The 17,716-nt window shown below is 42.4% G+C and overlaps 1 protein-coding gene across 10 annotated transcripts in view; it reads left to right on the top strand.

The window, feature by feature from the left end:
- GABRB2 (gamma-aminobutyric acid type A receptor subunit beta2) overlaps positions 1 to 17,716 on the top strand; it is a 309,567-nt gene that overhangs the window by 28,141 nt on the left and 263,710 nt on the right. For 3 of the 10 annotated variants that reach the window (XM_073355894.2, XM_073355893.1, XM_073355895.2), the window contains exon 2: positions 17,090 to 17,207. The gene's annotated coding sequence lies outside the window, so the exon portion shown is untranslated. Of the gene's footprint in view, positions 1 to 16,829; positions 17,208 to 17,716 lie in introns of those variants that run through there. The other 7 variants (XM_073355899.2, XM_073355900.2, XM_073355903.2 and 4 more) reach the window with 7 other exon arrangements.

The following is a 17,716-nucleotide window of genomic DNA, read 5'->3' as shown; positions in this document are numbered from 1 at the left end:
AATGCACAGCTACAGACTAGGGGCCGAATGGCTAGGCAGCAGTTCTGCGGAAAAGGACCTAGGGGTGACAGTGGATGAGAAGCTGGATATGAGTCAGCAGTGTGCCCTTGTTGCCAAGAAGGCCAATGGCATTTTGGGATGTATAAGTAGGGACATAGCGAGCAGATCGAGGGACGTGATCGTTCCCCTCTATTCGACATTGGTGAGGCCTCATCTGGAGTACTGTGCCCAGTTTTGGGCCCCACACTACAAGAAGGATGTGGATAAATTGGAGAGAGTCCAGCGAAGGGCAACAAAAATGATTAGGGGTCTAGAACACATGACTTATGAGGAGAGGCTGAGGGAGCTGGGATTGTTTAGCCTGCAGAAGAGAAGAATGAGGGGGGATTTGATAGCTGCTTTCAACTACCTGAAAGGGGGTTCCAAAGAGGATGGCTCTAGACTGTTCTCAATGCTAGCAGATGACAGAACAAGGAGTAATGGTCTCAAGTTGCAGTGGGGGAGGTTTAGATTGGATATCAGGAAAAACTTTTTCACTATGAGGGTGGTGAAACACTGGAATGCGTTACCTAGGGAGGTGGTAGAATCTCCTTCCTTAGAGGTTTTTAAGGTCAGGCTTGACAAAGCCCTGGCTGGGATGATTTAACTGGGAATTGGTCCTGCTTCGAGCAGGGGGTTGGACTAGATGACCTTCAGGGGTCCCTTCCAACCCTGATATTCTATGATCTTCATCCTAAGGTTGGAGCATGAGGCCTTGCTCAGTGGCAAGGGATATGCAGTGCACAGAATTATCACCACTTAGTGGAAGAAATGAAACTATAACTCATCTCCTCCTGGCTCAGATAAGCCTGCTCTCCCCCCACCACTCCAAAGGGGATGTTGATACTGCTGAATCCCCTACATGTGTATCTCCAACTCTGTAATTACCATAAAGAGAGGCTCAATGAGGGCTGGGAGCCTCCTCAGTGCACTGGCATTCATGAGGCTGTGTGGGGTTTCAGCATGCTCAAAGCAGATGGAAAGTTCAGAGACTTAACCAGTAATCCTCTAACATGTTCTGCAGAGTGTATTGCTCATGTGGAAATTTTGGAGGCTTATAACTTGGTCCAATATGGGTAAATTTTCATGGAGAGGGCAATTGGAGACTATGGAATGGACATTTGCAGGTAGACTGAAGAAAAGAATAGATAAATGGAGGCAATAGTTATGTAGCTCTCCCTCTTAGCCCAATCAATGTGCCTCACTTTTTATTAGGTGGTTTGACTTGCTCACAATCTTCTGTTTGTCTGTATGATGTCTTTTCTTCAAAATTTGACATCTCTCTTCAGCCCCATTCCCTGACCGCTATTAAACAAATCCATTGGCATACAAACCTCTCGTGCTACCTTTAATCTCTCCTCATGTTAAAGACTGGTCAGTCATTCCTCCTCTTCACCTCTTAACTTGTACTACTTTCTAATGCAAGATAGGGCTTTACGTCTCTCCTCATTATTACCAAGTTTTCTTTATAACCTCCTGTAAAGGATATTTATCCAAATCATTGAGAAACTGTGAACATCTGAAATCTACCAGTTCACCATTTTTCCACTATGTTGTCAACACTTTAAAATTCTAACAGATTAAAGAGGCAAAATTTATCCTTGCAAAACCCATTTTCATTTATTCTTATTTTGTACTTATGAATTTTTACAATTCTGTTTTCAATGAGTTTCCCAGCTGTGCTGCCTGGTCCTAAAGTAAGGCTCATCAGTCTGCCAATTTCTGGGGTCATCTTAAGCTCCTTTTTAAAAAGATGGACACGGTTGGCCATATTTCAAGTGTGTTTGGTAGCTGATAAATTATGAATTTTGATAAACAAATAAGTATGTTAGTAGTTCACTATTTCATTCTTGAGTTCTTTCAAAACTCTTGGTTAAATCTTGTCATCTAGTACTGGTGACTTACTGCAGTTCAGCTTATCTAGTTGTTACATCAGTTCTTTTTTATATTTTTGATGCCTCTATTTCTGACAATGCCTCCTCCTCAATACCTACAAACTGTATTTTTGTTGTCAGTATCTCCCCAATATCAGCTGTGCTTAAAAAATGAGGTAAACTAATTTTTACCTCACTTCAAATGACTCTGATGCTTTGATCCTCTAACTCGCACATGCCCTGCAGGCTTTCAAATTGTGATGTACTTAAATAATTTGGTCTATTTGTACATGAGATTTAACTTTCTTCCTAACCATTCAGTATGTCCTGTTCTATTAACATTACTTGGGAACGATTTCCAATTGTCAAAGATAGTTTTGGAGCCTTAAAAATGGAGCACTTAACTATTTAACCACAGGGTCTCTTTCCTATTTTAGCTTCCTTTTTGTTGTTTTGGGTTTAACATATATCTTCTCTGACACTACCTGGGTATTCTCCATCAGCCTCCATGCTGACTTCTTTGGATTTTAATTTCCAACCTTTTCCTTCAGGCTTTTTTCTAACTAGCTTCCCCCCACGCCTTTTTTTTTTTTTTATCCCCTGCTTTGATTTTTAATGTTACAGTACTACCTCTTTGTCTGATCTCACCGAGGATGTCAAATTTAATTATGTTATGTTACATTCATTCTTTAGTGGCTCAGCCATACTTATATACAGGAAATAGTTCAGAAAGTTACTTAGGGTAAAGTCAAGAGTAGCCTCTTCTTTTGTATAGGTTTCAGAGGGGTAGCTGTGTTAGTCTGTATCAGTAAAAACAACGAGGAGTCCTTGTGGAACCTTAGAAACTAACACATTTATTTGGGCATAAGCTTTTGTGGGCTATAACCCACTAGTATACTGCAGCATGAGCTGTTCCAAGATGCAGTTGTTTACTGTATTCAAAATTGTCTCCAAATTATATTGTATATGACATCCCCACCAGTTTATATTTGGTACACTACTATCCCAGCAGATTTAGTTGCTTCTGATCTCTCTCAACAGTCTAAAGATCTACAGCCACCTTAGCATGAAAACGGTATTCTTGTCATCTGGGTTATACTATGTATCCATACACATGGGGCCAAATCCTAGGGCCTTTTGCACTGTGGATATAATTTGATCATAAACCAATCTAAACTGGCCCAGGAAAGACCACCCAGCAACAGAGCTGATGTAGGAGTTTATACACTACTCTCTTCTATGTCAGTGTAGTGTGTGTGCAGGGGGGAGGGGAGGAAGGGAGGTTAGAAGTAGGATGCCCCTGCACCACACAAATTCTGAAATGTGTTTTTGTGGTGTTGAAAGCTGGGGGAAATTAGAGAAGCCTTTAGACTGCTCCAGCACAGAGGATGGGAGGTGGCTATGCACCAAAGAGTAGCAGGATCAGGGGAATGCAAAGGGGAGCTTTAAACCACCCTTTGAATTACAGTCTATATTTTAGCTGTATGCCAGGATCCCTAAAGTGTTTGTGTGTGCATATGTTACACACACCTTACCTTCTCCATAAAGTTTATATCACAGTTATGGTATCACATTGATGACTTTTGTCCCACCTTGTTTCGGAAATACAAATTATGTGTAGGTCTTCTCCCAATATCAAGCACAACAGCTCCCTCAGTTTGCTTTTAAGGGTCTCATTTTTGAATACAAAAACGCTTTTGAAATTTTTATTTGCATTGGACTTTTAATAAATTTCCCAGCAAAGTCATTTTTGTTAAAGATAACAAAATTAGTTTTCCTTAAAGAGTTAGAGACCGACTTGAAGAAATTGAACAAACCAGAAAACTTGTATTGTAAAGATAATATAGTAGTATTAACATCTGACACACATGTGAATGCCATAACAGACTTTGGCCACAGTCCTTCAAATACCTATGCACATGTGACAAAGTGGCATCATATGGTGTCATAAATATAAAGGGAAGGGTAAACACCTTTAAAATCCCTCCTGGCCGGAGGAAAAATCCTTTCACCTGTAAAGGGTTAAGAAGCTAGGATAACCTCGCTGGTACCTGACCAAAATGACCAACGAGGAGACAAGATACTTTCAAGAGCTGGGAGGAGGGAGAGAAACAAAGGGTCTGTGTCTGCGTTACATTATGATTTCTTTAAATGGCTGATAAAATAAGTTGTGCTGAATAGAATGGATATTCCTGTCTGTGTGCCTTTTTGTAACTTAAGGTTTTGCCAAGAGGGATTCCCTCTGTTTTGAATCTAATTACCCTGTAAGGTAGTTACCATCCTGATTTTACAGCGGTGATTCTTTTTACTTCTATTAAAAGTCTTCTTGTAAGACCTGAATGCTTTTTTCATTGTTAAGATCCAAGGGTTTGGGTCTATGGTCACTGTCAAGGTTCCTCCCCCACTCTGAACTCTAGGGTACAGATGTGGGGACCTGCATGAAAAACCTCCTAAGCTTATCTTTACCAGCTTAGGTCAAAACTTCCCCAAGGTACAAAATATTACCCCCGTTATCCTTGGACTGGCCGCTACCACCACCAAACTAATACTGGTTACTGGGGAAGAGCTGTTTGGACGCGTCCTTCCCCACCAAAATACTTCCCAAAACCTTGCACCCCACTTCCTGGACAAGGTTTGGTAAAAAGCCTCACCAATTTGCCTAGGTGACTACAGACCCAGACCCTTGGATCTTAAGAACAATGAACAATCCTCCCAACACTTGCACCCCCCACTTCCTGGACAATGTTGGATAAAAAGCCTCACCAATTTGCATAGGTGACCACAGACCCAAACCCTTGGATCTGAAAATAATGAAAAAGCATTCAGTGTTTTACAAGAAGACTTTTAATAAAAAATAGAAGTAAATAGAAATAAAGAAATCCCCCCTGTAAAATCAGGATGGTAGATATCTTACAGGGTAATTAGATTCAAAAACATAGAGAACCCCTCTAGGCAAAACCTTAAGTTACAAAAAAGATACACAGACAGAAATAGTTATTCTATTCAGCACAATTCTTTTCTCAGCCATTTAAAGAAATCATAATCTAACACATACCTAGCTAGATTACTTACTAAAAGTTCTAAGACTCCATTCCTGTTCTGTCCCTGGCCAAGACTACTACAGACAGACACAGACCCTTTGTTTCTCTCCCTCCTCCCAGCTTTTGAAAGTATCTTGTCTCCTCATTGGTCATTTTGGTCAGGTGCCAGCGAGGTTACCTTTAGCTTCTTAACCCTTTACAGGTGAGAGGAGCTTTCCCCTGGCCAGGAGGGATTTCAAAGGGGTTTACCCTTCCCTTTATATTTATGACAGTCACCTATGCAAATTGGTGAGGATTTTTACCAAACCTTCCCCAGGAAGTGGGGTGCAAGGGTTGGGAGGATTTTGGGGGGCAAGAAGTTTCCAAACAATGCTTTCCTAATAAAATAAACTTAGATAAATGTTTGGTGGCAGTGGAAGTCTTAGGGCAAAGGGTAAAATAGTTTGTACCTTGGGGAAGTTTTAACCTAAGCTGGTAAAAGTAAGCTTAGGAGGTTTTCATGGAGGTCCCCACATCTGTACCCTAGAGTTCAGAGTGGGGAAGGAACCTTGACATATGGCCATGCCTAAAATGTTACATCTGCCTATTGGACTATGAACACATGACATACACATGGACCGTTCAAAACTGACTGACCCAAAAATTAAGGAAGTGGTTATCACAACAACTCTTACAATTTTTATTTAAAACTAGGAGCACCCTTCTACACTGTAAGAATTTTTATATGCCAAATTATACCATCATTTACACCTGTGCAAACCTATTGCCCTCAGTAGTTTTGCATAATTGTAGCTGGAACTTAGTAAACTGTTTTGCTGATGGTGCACAAGAAGGACTATCTGGTTCCTCTTAGCCTTGGAGAGCCAAAACAAGTAGGAGCAAAAATTAGTAAAAAATAAAACAACTTTTATGTGCTGTAACCCAAAGATGTCTATTCTGAACCCCAACTATACTGCTTTCACAATGATGTAACTCCTCTGAAATATGTGAATTCTGATCAGGCTCAGGCCTGGGGAGCATATCTGGTGAGTAAGAAGATGCCATGAATACTGTCACTATTCATATGGAGAATACTTTCAGGTTCTGCTGTGTGGCAACGTCAAGCATGGGTATACATCAACTTGCTCTTCCTAGTCAAACAAATAAACTGCATTAATACCTCTATTACAATACAATCCAGAGCTGAAGTTACATCTATTCCCAGTCATGGGTCATTATAGTTGGTCCCACTCTGGCTCCTCTGTTTAGCTTCAACAATACAAAGCAGTCTCAAAGCCAACTGGACCTTTGAAGATTCTTCTGAACTGGGAAATCCTCAAGTGTGGGGGATAGCCTATGCCATACTCATTTCTGACCCTGGTGCAGGCAATATTGCCAAGGGGGAAAAAGGGCATCCCGAGCTAGAAGAATACGGTCCCCTGTGAATGTGGTCAACTGTCAGGCTGCTATAACTTATGCTCAAAGTCTATATTGGCCAAATTCAGGTCCAGGATAGAGATTAACAAAGATGATTTACAGCCACCTTTGCACTTACCATTCCTCTGGGCCCTTGGCCAGCCTGTGTCTCTTGTAACTCATTTGTGAAACTGGCATAATAGTGTAGAAACTTGCTTAAATATCTGAGAGACCTCTCTGTGCGTTATTGAGGTTTTTAAATTACAAGGAAAAAAACAATGGGGAGGGGGACAAAACAAGGATAACAATTCACAAAATGTGCTTTGTCCATTTAGTTTGACAAATGTGAATTTAGTCTTAATTCTTTAAAATGCATCATGATACTAAAAACTTTAGTAGTTTAACATTAAGAAGTCTTAGCAATATGAGACCTCGTCCCAGTGCTCTGATATTATTTGCTCAGAAATAGCACTGGCTGTTTTGATGGGGATTATCAGGTTTATTAGTGGAGTGAGAATTAGTGTATTCTGGAATAATAATTACTCAATACTTGTGAAGAATATTTGAGATGTTTGTGGATGAAAGGTATCTTATTTTTGTGTTCTGTCAACTGCTTCCCTAGTGAGAGCATTCCCCAGATTTATATTCCGTTTGGATTCTGTCCTGACATTCGGTTAGTTTTCTCTATTTAAGTGCATTATTCTTAGTAATTCCCCCCAGAGACCCAGTGTGGCAGGTATCTGTGCATTCTGTACAAAGTTAATTTTATTTTCTGTTTAACTCCCACTTCTGTTTTCTCACCTGGCTTTACCTACTTCACTCTACTGTGGGTACCTAACTCACTCCATACCTAACTCCCATTCATATTGAACTCCTTAACAGGGATTCACTGTTTTTTATAAACCTCTCAAGTTCCAGGTAGCTCCTTATGAGCTTTTTTTTTTTTAAACAAAAGACTGTCAGCTCTTAGGAGAAGGTGTTTTGTGCTTGGATTGGTTGGAACAGTGTCTTACAATCCTGACTGGGACCTCTGGACTCTCCTATAATATAGCTATGAAGAAACAATGCACTTTTGTACAATTTAACATGAGATGTCAGTAGAATCTCATCCATTGCTCTTAAGTCAATGCAGACTAGAACCTTCCATATAGAAAGACCTAAATTCTGGCATCTGCAGCTAGAGCCACTGTCCTTGGGGGTGGAGTGAAGAGATGTAGGGACGAGAGGCAGTTCTGTGCCTGCATAGCACATAGGCAGAATGCATCAGAGACATGGTGAAATGGGCTGTGAAAAGCATGTTTATAACTTCTGCAGAAATGTGCCATGTATTCTCCTGTCTCTGGACACTAGCAAGTACTGGGGTGACAATGAGAGAGAGGGCCCAGGCATTGGCATGTTGTCAAACCAGCTGGCCACATCCCAAGTCAGAATCTCAAGCAGTGGTTCCTAAACTCTTTGCCCCCTGATGACCCCTTTGGCATCTGACTACATGTCCCGGACCTGGCCAGACCCAGACCACCCCCGCTAGTGTGGGAACACGCCAGCAGCATGACTTCTCATGCACGGTGAGTGCGAGGTCATGCTGTGTGGAGGACACCATTAAGAACAAAATAGTATCCTCCATGTGACAAAAGCACCTGAATGCTGTTCCAGCTCTGGCTCCAGGGACAGACCCCTGCATAACCCACAGTTGACTCCCAGGGGTCCAGGGATTCCACTTTGGGAACCACGGACCTAGAGCATTGCAGAGAGCACTAGCTACTTGCTTTTGCTCATGGAATGCTAGAAGCAGCATTCTGCTTGGCTCCAGCATACAGGGAGACTAGATTCCCTCAGCTCTTCCCCCCCCCCCCACTTTCTCAAACACCCATAAAGGGGCAGCCATAATTTTGCTTATGGTAAATTATAAACCTCTGTTCTCATAGTTCCCATTTCAAAATAATGATTCAAAAAGCAATTAGAAGACAAGCAAATATTCACCCATTACATTTCTCCTTAGGCTAAACTCTTTTTCAATATGGACTCCTCTACTTCTGACCTGGTGGCTTTACTTAAGACTATGATCTGGGAAGAAGTTTGCTTGTTTGTTACATTAACTATATGGAATTCTAGCATTCTTTTCAAGCAAATATTTTGCATTTCTTAAAATACACCAGTTGAGGATCAGCCCCCAACAATAGACTAGCCATGGGCATTTTTAACTTTGTAAAGCACTTTGAGATCTATATATGAAAAGTGCTATATAAATTAGATTGAAAAATGCTTCCTGATTCACTCATTTCAGATTAGAGTAATTTGAATAATTCAGTCTCAAACCAGAGACTCTGGGTCAAACCATATTTCATGTTTGATTTCCTAGAGCTCAGGCTCCCCCATACATATTTTTAGAGGGCTGTCTGTATCTGACAGTGCAAACATTTTATGCAGACCCTGTGTCTGAGATGTCAGGCACACAGATTATTTCACTTTTGGGAAATTACTTTGACTGGAGACCTAAAACAGTAATTTCCAGCCACATTTTTCAGGAGCACCATTTGAAATATTAAATTAGGGGACTGACCTGCTGTGAAGGCCCATTCTGCCACTTGGTCATGGGCTTCCCCGTTAAGTGGGTGATTTCTGTCAAGCGTGGCCTGGCCCCCGCACAGGGTCACCTGAACAGGAAATCCATGGATTCTGAGCAGCAAAACAAACAGTCTGCAGAATTAGCCCCCTGGGCAGGGCAGGGCAAGGCAAGGCAAGGCAAGCAATCAATCTATAGGCCTCGTGTCTCTCTGGGCTGGGGCATAGTTTAGGCAGTTTCCACAGCAGCTGGCGGGAAGTCCAGGTTCTCAGGCTTTACTACCAGGGGCACTGCAGGTACCTCTGCAGAAGCCAGCAGTGTACTCCCTTCCTCCTGCATCCCTACACTTGATTGGCCTGGGCTGCATTCTTTTATCTGAATTCTCCACTTGGAGCATGTGCAGCAGGGAAGAGGGGGCGTGGCACCCCATCACCCCCTCCCCTTTCTGTGGGCCATACCCTGGTACACCTACCCCAGTCTTTTTTCTTCTCTCTCCTTTCTTTCCCCTTCTTGTCTATATCCATTATTTTGTCTTTTCCTCGGATTAACTCCCACCTTCTCTGCTGGCTCCTGTTCCTAATTTCTCCTTTCAGCAGGAGACTTCATAATGCTCAGAATAAAGAGGATTCCGTTTGTGATTCTGGGAGATTGAACTCTATGTACTCTCCCAGTCGAAATGAGTGTTGTGAAAACACAATGCTAAAATCTTTCGGGTGGTTGACTTGTTTTAGTTTTAAGATTTGACATGTACAAGTAGCCAGCACCTGAGAGCTGGGGTGTTTGTTGTGTTTTTTTTTGGGGGGGGTGGAATTCACAACACTTCACTTGTTTTTCATCCAAATTTTCCAACCAACTCTAACCATTTGTATAATCATTTATAATAGTACCCACGATTGCGCTGGGAGCTCTAAAATAATTTAAGAAGGCAAGATCCTGCCCCAAAGAGCTTGCTAATGAAGGCCCAATGCTACAATCAATCCATGCAGCCAGACCCCTGAATCCCTCTTGAATTCCCCTGCCTTTAAATGGGACTCCATATAGTCATGAGGATCTGCCTACACAGGTCTCATTGCAGGGCTGGGGCCCAAGACAAACAGATAAGGGACGGGACAACAAATTCAAACATACACACAGGAAGTGAGGTGATCTTGGCACACATCCTATTGGTTTGTGGATTTTTATATTTCTTAAATATTTTTATTACCTCTCCCCTACCCAATTCCTCTATCTTCAAAGCCCTGGTCTCCTTGCCTTTAAAAGTCAAAGGTAAATTGGTGGTACAAGCTAAACATGGACAATTAGCCTCTGAAATAGACTCTCATCTGTCCTAGTCATCCTTGGTCCTATTTTAAAATATTTCCTTACTGGGTTTATTCAGCTCTTACCCAGTTAGTCCAACTACCTCATCTTACTCTAGCTCCCAGCCATTCTCTTCCCCTCCCCCCCCCATTGAACAACTGTCTTGGTCCACCAAAACCCCTCTTCCTTGCCCGGTATCACTCTCAGATCCACTTCCACCATTCCTCCTCACCCCCGACAGATAATCTCCCAGTTCTGTATCTCTGGACCAGGGAGCTTTCCAAGGTTCTTTAACCACAGCTGCAAGAGAACATTTGGGATGAGGAGGTACAGTATACCCAGGGTCAGTTCAACTTTCCATGGTTTCCCTGATGCTGAAATCTGATGCCAAATGTAGTGGAAACCACTATAGTGGGTGGGGGCTGGCTCACTCATGTTGAGAACACTGAATGACTGTGGAACTTCAATTTTGCTGTCTATATTCTTGTTACACTAATTTATTTACTCCACCACTTTGAAGGAAACAACATTTTTACGCTTTCATAATTTGATAAGAGTTTTAGATTTCCTTTGGTCATAATTCAAGGTGCCAGATGTTCTGCATTTTGCTCCAGTTCCTTACAAGTGACGCTTTTCTGCGATCATAGCATTTGGGGATGTCTCACACAACCATTTCACTTCCATTTTTATATTATCAGTAATTTCATTTTGTATTAAAAGGCTTAGGGCAATGTACATCTAACATCTATTGATCCCAGGCAATGCTAAAAGGTATGTTTGTTAAAAGACATAGGAATTCAGTACCTTAATGTTTCCTTTCAGTTCTTTTCACTTATAAAATACAGTCTGGGTCATGATCTGTGTTTTGCTCTTACATATACTATAACTCTGTGAATATAATATGCAGTTTGTTCTAGAATGAACAAATCTGAGTTCCGATTACAAAAACTCTCCATACAGAGAAAAGCTAATTAACATCTATGCTTTGCTCCCCGTCCCTGCTTTCCTCCTGCAATTAAGTACAGTGAACATTGTATTAATGTTACTTATTCTCTAAACAATTTACCAGACCAAATTTATGCATAAGATTGGTCAGTTCAACTTTCAAACATAAAATGATAAAAAGAAAACCAAGTGGTAAAATGCATTGCAACTTTAATGTTCATGTAAAATAAGACATGTTCTGACTCAAATTGAAATTCAGTAAAGTCTCATCTTAGAGAAGTTAGAGGTGGAAAAGACTTATAAAAACACATCATCACAAACATTTGCCTGCAATGGCTGCAGGACATATTCAGTCCCCAAGACAAAGTACATATTAGATGGTAGGGAATGCATCTGATATTTAACTCATAAGAACAGATTTAAAAAATTAAAGTTAATTTTTAAAATCAAATTTACACAAGTTGAGAGAAGGTACTGGGCATCTGGGGTCAGGCTTCAGTTATGAGGGATTACAAGTATCTGTTACTAGGGTCACAAGATACATACATAGTACATAACCAGCATAGACCCAGATTGGGGTGCAGGAGTTTTTAAAGCGTCAGTGAATAAGTGATCTCAGGTATGCCACCCATAGAATGTATTTAGAGTTCAAGTCAGTACTGGTGTAGCAAACAGATACATGGGTGCGGCGCAGCCCTTGGTTTGTCAGGGAAGGAAGTTTTCAAGGAGCAATAATCACACCTCGGATTAACCTAATTGGCCATGCTACTGTCACTGTTACTCTTCATCTTATTGAAAAGGCCAAGAAGTAGGGAAACTGCACTTGTACGGGGGAGTGTGTGTGTGTGTGTGTGTGTGTGTGTGTGTGTGTGTGTGAAAACATGATAGTGAAGAGAGGTATAAAGGTCTTGTCAGCATGACTTTGACTTATTACTCACAAGTCGCATAGCCCCAAATAAAGAAATAAAGGGACAGATTCTCAACTAGTGTAAGTGGGCATATCTCTGGCTCCATTAACTTCAATTGAGGTACACTGATTTATAGCAGCTCAGGATCTGGCCCAAAACTCTTATTTCACATCACGGGACAGTATATTCTGTATATGCTGCAGGGAAAAAAAAAAGATTGCTTTAGAGTGTTAACATTTTATGGGGACTATTTTTTGCATCTCTCTACTTGTGAAGCCAGGTGTTTTAAGCTACCAAGAGTACAAATGTAAGGAGATCAAGGTATTGTAGATCATTTTTAGAGACTATGACTCCCTCTGTTTATACACAAAATTGTCATTTTTTAAAGTCAAATATCTCAGGTCTTTCCAGAGCTGAAGCCAGTCCTGGGTTTCATTGGGAATCTGGTGGTCTCAACTATGGTATAAAATTTGCAGAATCATGAGATGCCAGACCTTAACCATATCAGTGGAGTAGGACTGATTCCTGCCAATCCAGGTGCTTGCACAAGTAGGTAGCCGATTCTCAGCTGTCTTGCATTCAAGATGGATTCAGGAGGGGATGATGCACTCAAGATCAGGCAGTCTGTCTGACACAAGGCACAGAAAACCATTTGAGTCAGGAAAGAAAGTTAGCGCAGCCCTTATTGACCTGATGTCAGCCTATGGCATTCTGTGGCACACCAGGCTGACTGACAAGCTGCTGTTGAAATTTATTCCATATTGGCTGAAGGTGTGGTTCATCTGAGAAATGATTAACCAAAGTTACATCCTGCAAGTCAGGCAGAAAATCAGTCATCTTAAACATCTCTGCAAAGTGCTTCCACAAGGATCAATTTTGGTTCCCCTTTTTGTTCAATACGAACACATGACCTTCCTGGAACGTGGGCTGAGAAGTATGTGTATGCTGATGACATCTGTATTGCTGACACAGGAAACTATTCCCATAGAGTTGAAGTGAATCTCAGGTCAAGACATGTTTCAGAGTAGCAGCTGTGTTAGTTTGTATCCGCAAAAAGAAAAGGAGGACTTGTGGCACCTTAGAGACTAACCAATTTATTTGAGCATAAGCTTTCGTGAGCTACAGCTCACTTCATCGGATGCATGCAGTGGAAAATACAGTGGGGAGATTTATATACACAGAGAACATGAAACAATGGGTGTTACCTGTATGGGTGTTACCATTGTTTCATGTTCTCTGTGTATATAAATCTCCCCACTGTATTTTCCACTGCATGCATCCGATGAAGTGAGCTGTAACTCACGAAAGCTTATGCTCAAATAAGTTGGTTAGTCTCTGAGGTGCCACAAGTCCTCCTTTTCTTTTAGTCAAGACATTGACATTTTGACCACTTATTTCCACTAATTCTTAGTGAAACCAAGACAGTTGCAACTACTTTCAATCTAAACAACCATCTTGCCAAGTGACCCATCCTGATCTGTGCACAGGGATGGCTGCTGCCATTCCAACCAGTTGTCACATACTTAGGAGCAAAACTCAACCATTGCCTGATGTACTGCCTCACCTGAAAATGAGCATCTGAAAATATCATCTCTTCCTGTTCCACTTTAATACAAAAACTATCAGGAATCTCCTGGGGAGCAGACCCTACATCTTTAGTGACCTTTATGTTTGCTCCAGCTGAATAGTAATCTAGGGTTTGGGGGTGCAATCACCACTCTCAGCTTGTCAACATGGAGCTGAATTTGGCCACTCATATTATTAGTGCAAGACAGACACCAGCTTGTGGTTTTCCCCTGGGGTGCTCCACCCCTCCCCAAGGCCCCAGCCTCGCTCCACCTCTTCCTGTCCCCACTTCACCCCCTCCCCAAGACCCCTGCCTGCCGGTCCGCTGCTCTCCAACCTCCCCCAAGCCCCTCCTGGAGTTGCCAAACAGCTATTTGGCAGTGGCTGCTGACCAGCTGTTGGGTGGTGTGGCTGAACAGCTGTTTGGTGGTGCCCCCGATTAGCTCAACAGGCTACTGTCTAGCTTGTCCAGTCTAGCCACAACATGCACCAGATTAGCTAGGTTTCCTCTCCATCTGTCTGTGGGGCACATCTGGATGGCAGTTTATAATGCTTAGCCTCCCTTGATATAGAGCTTATCTTCTGGATATGGAACCTGGACATTGAGCTCTGATGTCTGCATATGAGAAGGAGGTGGTCCTCCCAATGCAGTTTCTACATCAACAGAATGGACAAGTTGCCTCAGGCCCTGATCCCTTGGGGTATAGTGGACCCTCAACTTCCACTGAAGTCAGTGTGAACAGAGTGATCTTGGGCCCCTAGTTACTGTATAGTGTCATCAGGTTCTTAGATTTTAAAATAAACTTAAGTAGCTTCTGTTGTTGTAAAGTGTTTGTTTTTAGTTGCTTGTCCATACTTTATTTTTATATACAGTTTTGTATCACTGTTTTAAAATTGATATTTATAATAAATACATTAACAAAATAAACTTTTATGTGTAAGGATGTCACTGTTTTGAGCTGTTATCTATTCAAAAGCCAAAGCTGAGTACAAATGCTATCTACATTGCCATATAAAACTGTATTCACTTTTGTATATATGTCTTGACTCTGTTTCTAGCCCTGTCACATGGTATTAAACTATAAATCTTTCCCCTAATCCAGCATTGAATATTGCCAGCCCTGGGCCTTAGATCTTTCTTTTTATCTGATTCACATTTGGACAGGAAAGAAAGAAATATTTTAATAGCAGTTCAATATAATAGTAATATCAGAGAGCTGAAAATAACATAGGAATTTGAAATGTCAGATGCGGTTCCAATGTAAATCCTTACGGGTGAGGACAAAAGGGCACAATCAATGCCTTTTACTACCAGATTGCAGGTTTTATCATGTGGTTGCAGAAAAAAAGAAATACATATTATACATATATCTAACAATACAGGATTCATTGTACAAATGAATGTCCACCACCTGCTTTGAGGGCCATTTTTCAAGTGGTTTGAAAGTGAAGCATCCCAGCTGTGAGAGAACAGATACTTTCGTTGGTTAACATAGCATCCATCATGCACTAAAAAAATCCTATTTCTCAGTCTTGAACAGGGAAAAAAAAAGGGGGGGGGCATCACAGTGTGACAAACTGCTAAAAATTTTTACTCAAGCATGATTATTTTTAGAATACATAAATAAGATATTTCAGAGCTTCTGAGAACTCTTCTAGCCTGTTAACCTTGTGGCGTTCATAAGTATGAATTCTCCCTGTACCATAACTTCAACCACCATAATAGGCGAGAGTCTCAGCCCTCTTTGCAAGCATATTAACTTCTTTTTTTCCCCTACTCTGGCACTTCAAAAATAATTTGAGTCTAATATTTTTTCAGAGGAACCAAAACCAAATAAATACAGAGATCTCATGAAAAGGCTTAAATTTGTCGGGGGGGGGGGAGTATTTAAGGGTTGTGGTGGTAGGGGGTTGCTCAACCCTACCTATTTCCTATTGATATGATTTACTGTGTGAGTGTAGCAGACAGGTGGATTTGCATGAGTTGCCTGTGGAATGCACTACACTGTGGTAAACTGGTATCTGTGTTACCTAAGGAATATTTTGAAGGGTAGATGGAAGATATTTTGACCCCCTACAAGGTTTGACTCTGATCCTTCCCACTCACTAACCTACAATATTTGAACATTGATTGCATTTATTTTAAACATACGTGCAGAATTTTGTTAAATGGCTGCTGGGCTTTACATCTATGTCTCATGTATTCAGCTTTTCCTCCTTTGCATCCTTGCTGTTTCTTCAAGGTCTCCTAATCTACACCCCTTCTCCCACATACTATCTGTGCTTTTACCCTCTACCTGCAATCAAGACCTGCTCATTTGCACTCCTGGTCTATGCCCCTTCTTATGTGTACCCCCTTCCCATGTGCCTTCCTGAGACAATGTCTCTTCAGCTGTATCCCCTTTCCTCGGACAGCTGCACTCACTACCTATAATGCCTCTCCTCAACTGCACCCATTTCCCATACCACACATCTAGACCATGCCTCCTCAGTTGCACCCTCTTCTTATGCATCTTATTTGGCCAGGTGCTCTTCCTCGAACCCCCACCCAGCCCTTCTCGCTCCTGCCCCAGCTGCTGTTCCTCGAGCTCCCCTCCCAGCAATCTGCCAAGAGCAACCCGTGCTACCGGGACCCGCATGTTGCCTGGCGTCACGTGGACATAGCCGGGTCTGGGGGTCGCTACAGCTGGCTGGCGCACGCTGCAGCTGCATCTCCATCCAGCCAGTGGGTTTGGTTTTTAAATGCAGTGCATGCCCAGGGAGGCCGGGGACTGTGCTCTGCCTCTTCACGCGGGGCTCAGCTACCTCTCTTGCTTCAGTTTATAAAATATATCCATATGTCTAAAAAAAAAAAAAACCCTAGTCCAGGCGATCGGAGGCGTTTATTTGTTTGGTGACTGTGATATGCATGCATGTGAAATAGCCTTTCACCAGGCAAGGGGCTGTGGTCTGTGGAGTAGGGGGGCATGAGGTTTTAAACCATTCCCCGGGGGCGGCGGGGGTGAGGAGATTTAGCAGGCCTGGAGCTCCTGTCATTTGCTGTGAGTGGAATGACTAAACGTTTATTGAGGGAAATCGGGGGCTTTCAAAGCGTCTCTTCCTTAGCCACGGTTCACATTTCTCTCTCTCTCGCTCTCTCTCTCTGTGCAACACTCACCCTTGTTTCCTTCCTCCTCCCTCCCTCCCTTCCCCTTGCAGCGAATTAAATATTGCTTTTGTGAACTGGGGAATTAAAGTGTCTCTGCCTAATTCCCTTCCGTGTGCAATCCAGGCAAGGCGAGGACGCGTGCACACCCCAGATCCGTTCAATGAAGCAACACAGATCCACGGGTCCAAATGGGTATTTGGAGGAGGAGGTGTAAAAGGAGCTACAGCAGCGGGCAGATTTGCAAGGAATAATTTAAAGTCCTCTCTTTTTTTCCCCCTTCCCTCCTCCCCCTTTCTCTCTCTTCTGCTCAGGATTTAAATGTCACTCAAAACATCCTCAAACCAGTTTTCTGTTCGTCTCTGCTTTCTTCTGAAGCATTAATTCGGCTAAACGCTGCATTTCAGCCGCTCTGGTGTTTTACTCAGAAAGGTAAGGAGGGTCTGTGAGTGGAAATGCACCGGGTATGGAATGGTCACTAAAAGCCCAGTTTTCTTTGCAGGGTATCCCGCTCCCCGACCCCATTCCGTAGCCAGGCTAAATCTACCTGAGGAATTTGCATTCCCTGCTAAAGGGGAAAAGAGCAGGATCCCCCTCCCCCCCCCCCCCGCCCGCCTCCCCACACTTGCCCATCCTTGCCAGCCATTGCTGTACTCTTTAAGAGCCACGCTAAAATCGAATGGGAACATAAAAGGGAGACGTTCGTTTTAATTGCCTCCCTTTTCATGTTATAAATAATCTTGAGAATTGCCTGGCTGGTAACGTCATATAGCGAGTCCCTCTCTCCCCTCCCCAATTCCTCTGACCTAGGAACAGCTCCTGCCAGGAGAGTAGGAAACATCCGAATCCCTTCTTACAAGAACCTGGTTCGTCATCATTGCATTTCCCCCCAGAAAGATTACCATAGGCTCAACCCTCTCCCTCCCTCCCCCCTGCCAATC

The sequence above is a fragment of the Lepidochelys kempii genome, chromosome 8, assembly GCF_965140285.1.
Source record: "Lepidochelys kempii isolate rLepKem1 chromosome 8, rLepKem1.hap1, whole genome shotgun sequence".
NCBI classification, from domain to species: Eukaryota; Metazoa; Chordata; order Testudines; family Cheloniidae; genus Lepidochelys; species Lepidochelys kempii.
The sequence above is the reverse complement of the archived record's forward strand: the minus strand, read 5'-3'. Positions and strand labels throughout refer to the sequence as shown.